At 46.7% G+C, this 8,012-nt stretch overlaps 1 pseudogene; it reads left to right on the top strand.

The window, feature by feature from the left end:
* The first annotated feature begins 6,206 nt into the window (after positions 1-6,206).
* LOC120919665 lies at positions 6,207-6,298 on the top strand (annotated as a pseudogene).
* Positions 6,299-8,012: the final 1,714 nt, after the last annotated feature.

Raw genomic sequence — 8,012 nt, forward strand, 5'->3', positions numbered from 1 at the left:
TTGGCTGTGTAAAATAGATTGGAAGAAGAACTTATATCTGTTGAGCTTATTTATGTATGTTCTCCTAGAAAGGCAATCTGAGGCACAGCCGGAGAACTCATGCAACTCAGACAAAGATCTATAAACACAATGGGCTAGATTCAGAAAAAATTTACGCTGGCGTATCTATTGATACGCCGCGTAAATTCAAATCTGCGCTGGCGTATCTTCTTTCTGTATTCAGAAAGCAAGATACTCCGAAATTAGGCTAAGATCCGACTGGCGTAAGTCTCTTACGCCGTCGTATCTTAGGGTGCATATTTACGCTGCCCGCTAGGTGGCGCTGCCGTAGAATTCAGCGTAGAATATGCAAATGAGCTGGATACGCCGATTCAGAAACGTACGTGCGCCCGGCGGATTTTTTTACGTCGTTTGCGTAAGGCTTTTTCCGGTGTAAGGTTACTCCTGCTATATGAGGCATAGCCAATGTTAAGTATGGACGTGGTTCCCGCGTCAAATTTTGAATGTTTTTTGTCGTTTGCGTAAGTCGTTCGCGAATAGGGCTTTGCGTAAATTATGTTCACGTCGAAAGCATTGACTATTTGCGACGTGATTAGGAGCATGCGCACTGGGATATGTTCACGGCCGGCGCATGCGCCGTTCGTGAGAAACGTAATTTACGTGGGGTCATGTTTTATTTACATAAAACACGCCCACCTCTTGACAATTTGAATTTGGCGCGCTTACGCCGGCAGATTTACGCTACGCCGCCACAACTTACGGAGCAAGTGCTTTGTGAATACTGCACTTGCCCGTCTAAGTTGCGGAGGCGTAGCGTAAATAGGATACGCTACGCCCGCACAAACTTGCGTCCCCCTACTTGAATCTAGCCCAATGTTAATAGAAAGTAAATCTGTGCTTTTCCTGTGCAAGGCAAAACAGTTGGCCTGCTTAACCACATGCCGACCGCCACACGATGATATACGTAAGCACAATGACTCGGCTGGGCAAATGGGTTTTCAGGTACGAGCCCCTTTAAATCGCGGCATTGTGGGCGTGCGCATGCCACGTGCTCCGTGACCGTGCTCACGGACTCGATGTCTGCCGGTGTCCCGCGATGGGGTCACGGAGAGGCAGAACGGGGAGATGCCTTTGTACTGTAGCCCAATCTCGGCCTGGGGACCTCGCGGTTGGCCCCTAGATCAGGAGCAGTGATCACTGTCATGTCACTGGTAGCCCATCCCCCCCACATTTAGAATCACTCCCTAGGACATACTTAACCCCATACTTAACCCCTTGATCGCCCCATAGTGTTTAACCCCTGCCAGTGTAATTTTTACAGTAATCAGTGCATTTTTATAGCACTGATCGCTGTATAAATGACAATGGTCCCAAAATAGTGTCAAAAGTGTCCGATGTGTCTGCCATAATGTCGCAGTCATGATAAAAATCGCTGATCACCGCCATTACTAATAAAAATGCCATAAAACTATCCCCTATCTTGTAGACCCTAAAACTTTTGCGCAAACCAATCAATATACGCTTATTGCAATTGTTTTAACCAAAAATATGTAGAAGAATACATATCGGCCTAAACTGAGGGAAAAAAAAGTTTTTTATATATATTGCATTTTTTTCAAAATTGTCGCTCTATTTTTGTTTATAGCGCAAAAAAACCCCGCAGAGGTGATCAAATACCACCAAAAGAAAGCTCTTTTTGTGGGGAAAAAAAAATACGTCAATTTTTTGTTTGGGTGCAACGTCACACGATCGCCTTAAACTCATTACTCACATGTAGCTCCCTCAGCTGGGTGTGTGCTAGGGTGCCCACGTGTCCCGGATTTCGCGGGACTGTCCCGCAATTGACATGTCTGTCCTGGATCCCGGGCACCTTCATTCCGGGACAATACAGTGTCCCGGAATGAAATAGAGGACACAGTCACCCCCTACTGACTAGTAACTACATTTCCGGAAATGGTTGCTAGGGCTGGCGCTGCCTGGCATCTTGCAACCAGTGACAATTTTCTCTCAGACAGTAAAGGCTGGGAGCGAGGCCTGTGCCTAGTGCAGCACTGCTGTCCCCACCCATCTCGGGTTTGGAGCCTCTGGTGGAGGCTCCTTAATGATTTGGATTGGAGTTAACTGTGTCACCTGCAAGGTCTGAGATGCTTTGACAAGGTCTATCTGGCAAAGGTGCATAGATGGGACAGACTCATTTTCTTTTGCTATTAGATGGAATATTGCACAAAACATTACAACAAACAATAGGACATGTTTTTTTAACCTTACCTTATGGGTTTTAGGCTGGGTTCACACTGCTGCGAATTCAAAATTGCAAGATTTTACTGCGATTTCACGGCCTGCGATTTTGCAGCGAATTTGCCACGATTTTGCCGCGATTTCAGTGAATGCCAGTTAGGATGAAGGAAAAAAGCTGGGACAGCCGCACTCCAAAAAAACTCCTCCTTTAATTAAAAATCACAAAATACATGCCACAGCAAAAAACAGCACAACAAAAGAAAAGCTGACGTTTCGCACTATGCCTTAGTGCTTCTTCATAGCTATGAAGAAGCACTAAGGCATAGTGCGAAACGTCAGCTTTTCTTTTGTTGTGCTGTTTTTTGCTGTGGCATGTATTTTGTGATTTTTAATTAAAGGAGTTTTTTTGGAGTGCGGCTGTCCCAGCTTTTTTCCTTCATCCTAACCTGCATTTTGATTGCACTGCCTGCACCCTTGGCTCGGACCACAGGAATCAGATTACCTGGTTCTCTTTGAGCGGTTACCCACTCTCTCATTTCAGTGAATGCCAGTCTGCAGAACTGAATTTGCATCGCACGCAGCTCAAACTCGCACAGGACCCTTTTTTCCGCAGCTTAGATTCGCATCGCACTGATGTGAACGGCACTAATGGTAAACAATGTTATTTTAATGACTTGCGAATTTAAGCGATCGCAACGGCTCAAATTCCCAAAAGAATTCGCAGCATTGTGAACCCAGCCTAAATAAGTAACTTTTCAAACCGCTGTCATGTTTTTATTGTTGTCTGTTTGCTCTGTTTACTCTCACTTTCTGTGCTGTCATATTTCCCAACACAGATGAGCACATCAATAAAAACTAGGCTGAAATTTAAACCCTTCCCCTCCCTACTAAAAAAATGTATTGTGTCCCTAACCTCCTACCATTTAACCACATGCCACCAGTACAAAAAATGAGGGAGAATTTTTCCCTATTCTTTTCAAAACAATAATAAATGGGCCAATGATCCACTTTGTTAACTGACTTGCTGCAGTAGATAGATAAAGAGTAATAGAATAGCTAAAATACTTAACTTTCCTAGAGAAAATGTTGCTACAGGAACATAACTCCCCCGCTGTCAGTATACACGGCGGGAGGCATTCCCCCATCAACACTGAGTGAAAAAAATACATCATCTATGGCCTGCGCTATTCTCCCTTACTTCCACCTACAATCCCCACCATAAATCTTCACATCTGTACAGGACCTGATGCAAGTCATAAATTAAATACAGCAATTGCTTGTAGCGCTACCCCCAATGGGGCCTGTAGACTAACAGGTTCCTTCCCAAAACAATGCAAAGGCACACAGTAGATACGCCGACGTAACTCGGAATCTAAGCCCGTCCTAAGTTTAAGTGTATGCTCAAACTGAGATACACTTAAACCTAGCTACGATACAAACGGCTGCGCCGTCGTATCTTAGGGTGCAAGTTTCCCGCTGGCCGCTAGGTGGCGCTTCCGTTGATTTCGGCGTAGAATATGTAAATGACTAGATACGCCGATTCACGAACGTACGCTTGCCCGTCGCAGTAAAGATACGCCGTTTCCGTAAGAGATACGCCACGTAAAGATAAAGCTGCCCCCTAGGTGGCGTAGCCAATGTTAAGTATGGCCGTCGTTCCTGCGTCAAAATTTGAAAATGTTACGTCGTTTGCGTAAGTCGTCCGTGAATGGGGCTGGACGTAATTTACATTCACGTCGAAACCAATACGTCCTTGCGGCGTACTTTGGAGCAATGCACACTGAGATATGTACACGGATGGCGCATGCGCCGTTCGTAAAAAAACGTCAATCACGTCGGGTCACCAATAATTTACATAAAACACGCCCCCTCATCCTCATTTGAATTAGGCGCGCTTACGCCGGCCCCATTTATGCTACACCCCTGTAACTTAGGAGGCAAGTGCTTTGTGAATACAGCACTTGCCTCTCTGACTTACGGCGGCGTAGCGTAAATACGATACGCTACGCCGCCGTAAAAATGCGCAGATCTACGTGAATCCAGCCCTCTGACTTTAATTAAAAACACTAAGGCCCAGATTCTCATACATTCGCGCTGCCCATGGGCAGCGTAATATATGAGATCTACGTTACACCGCCGCAGGTCTACAGGTTTACATCCTGATTCTCAGAACACTTACCTGTAAACTTGCGGCGGTGTAGCGTTAGATTGCTCGTCGCAAGCCCGCCCAATTCAAATGGGGAGGGCACCATTTAAATTAGGCGCGCTCCCGCGCCGAGCGTACTGCGCATGCTCCGTCGGGTAAATTACCCGACGTGCATTGCGCTAAATGACGTCGCCCCGACGTCATTTGCCTAGATGTATACGTAAATGGCGTCCAGCGCCAATCACGGACGTCTTACGCAAACGACGTAATTTTTATTGAATTCGACGCGGGAACGACGGCCATCGTTAACATTGGTTGCGCCTGCTAATTAGCAGGGGCAACCTTACGCGTCGGGTACGCTACGCAAACGACGTTAATTCGCTGCGTCGACCTCGCGTATGTTCGGGAATCGCCGTACTTACCTAATTTGCATAGACGACGGGGAAAAGCGACGATGCGACACCTAGCGGCGGGAAAAAAAATTACTTTTAAGATCTGACAGCGTAACAGCCTTACGCTTGTCAGATCTAATGGGTACCTATGCGCAACTGATTCTAAGAATCAGTCGCATAGATACCGGGGCCAGATGAGGTGTAACGCCTTTGAGAATCTGGGCCTAAAAAGGCTGGAACTCCCCTTTAAGGTCATTATGCAGAAAAGTAGAGTTTCTGGGCCATATTCTCAAAGAATTACGCCGGCGTATCAGCAGATACGCCGACGTAAGTCCGAATCCAAGGCCATCGTATGTTTAAGTGTATTCTCAAACTGAGATACACTTAAACATGCCTAAGATACGACGGCCAGCGCTGTTGTATCTTAGGCTGCAATATCTACGCTGACCGCTAGGTGGCGTTTCCTTTGCGGTCAGCGTAGAATATGCAAATGACTAGTCACGCCGATTCTCTAACGTACGCTTGCCCGTCGTAGTGATTTTACGTCGTTTCCGTAAGCGATACGCGGCGTAAAGATAAACATGCCCCCTAGGTGGCGTACTCAATGTTAAGTATGGCCGTCATTTCCGCGTCGAAATTTGAAAATTTAACGTCGTTTGCGTAAGTCGTCCGTGAATGGCGCTGGACGCCATTTACGTTACCGTCAAAACAAATGACGTCGGTGAGACGTCATTTAGCACAATGCACCTCGGGTAATTTACCCGACGGAGCATGCGCATTACGATCGGCGCGGGAGCGCGCCTAATTTAAATGATCCACGCCCCCTACCAGGATCATTTGAATTAGGAGTGCTTGCGTGGGTGGACTTTACGCTACGCCGCCGCAAGTTTACAGGTAAGTGGTTTGGGAATCAGGCACTTGCCAGTTAAACTTGCGGCGGAGTAACGTAAAGGACATACGTTACGCCGCCGGAGATCTATAAGAATATGGCCCTCTGTTTCTGGGGGATACCAGTGGGTTGAATAATCTAGCAGCATTTTATATATCTAGAGGATATATCTAGAGGTCTCTAGCAATAAGAAGTCTGCAGTGGTCCCAGCTAATCTTGCTAACTCTGCAAAAGCTAGGTTATTGCCGATGGATTTTGAATTTAGCACTTTGACTTTTGAAAAGCATATGCATAAATGCTGTACATAAAGTACTGAAAGAAATGGGGAAAGGGCCGTGCCCAGATGATCGTACTGAAACTTGTTAAAAACCTCATGTCCTTGTAACACATGAACTCTGAGCATCTAAATACATAACATGGTCTACATGTCTGTCCTCACTATAAGTTCTAGACAGTCATCCAACTACCCAAAGCTTCTGTAAAGCTTTGGAACAAATGCTATCAAGGTAGAAAATGCCAATAAAGATACGGCAATAAACTGTTCGCTTCTCTGCCTTTTGGCTAAGATCAAGTGTAGTATCTGTTCTTATCAGTTGCCAGTAGGTGGTGCTATGCTAACTGTCCTGAGTACACGGCGAGGTGGAAAGGGATGGCGGTTGGCAGATGCTAAGCCTGCTAGCGCGGAGGCGGAGGCCTTCTGATTTGGACGGAGTGGCATGAGGTTGAAGCTGGAGGGCCACAGCATGTATCATCCGAACTTCCAGCCATATGCCGCGTACACACGATCGGTTTGTCTGATGAAAACGGTCTGATGGACCGTTTTCATCAGACAAAGCGATCGTGTGTGGGCCCCATCGGTTTTTTATCCATCGGTGAAAAAACTAGGAACTTGTTTTAAAATTATCTGATGGTTAAAAAAACGATAGAAAAAAACGATCGTCTGTGGGCACGTAAATCGGTTAAAAATCCACGCATGCTCAGAATCAAGTCGACGCATGCTTGGAAGCATTGAACTTCATTTTTCTCAGCACGTCGTTGTGTTTTACGTCACCGCGTTCTGACACGATCGTTTTTTTAACTGATGGTGTGTAGGCACGACTGACGAATGACAGCTTCATCGGAAATATCTGATGAAAAAATCCATCAGACCATTTTCATCGGCTGAACCGATCGTGTGTACATGGCATAACAGTTAAAGACCCTTTAAGCCGACTCGGGGAACTGTGAGGCTGCGTACACACGGTCGGTCCAAACCGACAAAAACGGCCTAAAGTCCAGTTTCATCGGTCCAAACCGACCGTGTGTATGGCCCATCGGTCCGTTGTCCTTTGGTCGAAAATTTTAGAACTTGCTTTAAAATCGAACCGATGGATCGATGCCCGATGGTTAGTACACAAAAGCAACGGTTCAAAACCCGCGCATGCTCAGAATCAAGTCGACGCATGCTTGGAAGCATTGAACTTCATTTTTTTCATGTTTTACGTCACCGTGTTCTGACCCGATCGGTTTTTGAACTGATGGTGTGTACGCACATCAGACCATCAGGCCTCTTTAGCGGTGAACCGATGAAAATGGTCCGTCGGACCATTCTCATCGGTTTGGATCGACCGTGTGTTCGCGGCCTAAGACAACTTGAGTTGTGGATCCCTCCTTAATAAGGTCACCAGGCCTATCCCGTGACATAAGCCTTCCGCTTGGTCTCCTCCTGGGCAGGTCCTCTCCCGGTTTCCTTCATTAAGTTCAGCTTCCTTCACTCAGATGGACAGCTTGGGATCCCTCTTAATTCGTAGGCCCAAGTCAGCATAACTGGGCCTACTGGTAGAGATGCAGCCTCGGGCCAACCTGGTCCCGGGGCTTGAAATCACACAACACATACCTCGTGCCAGGAAGGCCACAAGGCGAAGAACCCCAAAATATGGCGTCTGCCCCTTAAGTATCCCTCCCCGGCATGCACAGCAGGGCACCACTCCCACTGGGCTGTTCCTGAGGAGAGACACTCAATAGTCTATGGCTTGCCCATGTTCCAACACTGACCTGTGAGGGTATGGCCACCTACAGGTAACAGTGGGAAAATGCTATCAGGCACAACCACTGCCAGGACAGAGGCTAATTTAGAATAAATCATACAGTCTGAGCCACATTATCGGCTCAAACACCCTCTAAATTTAACATAGCGCACAGTCATTTGGGAGCAGGGCGCTACATTAAAAATAAAAGAAAATGTCCCCCAGGGTAGATCCATCATCAATCACGATGCCCTCTGTGACAGTGGGCGTCGTGATTGATGATGGGTCTACCCTGGGGGACATTTTTTCTATCGGTGGTGACCACCAACCTGAAAAAGAAC

Source organism: Rana temporaria, chromosome 12 (assembly GCF_905171775.1).
Source record: "Rana temporaria chromosome 12, aRanTem1.1, whole genome shotgun sequence".
Taxonomy (NCBI): Eukaryota; Metazoa; Chordata; class Amphibia; order Anura; family Ranidae; genus Rana; species Rana temporaria.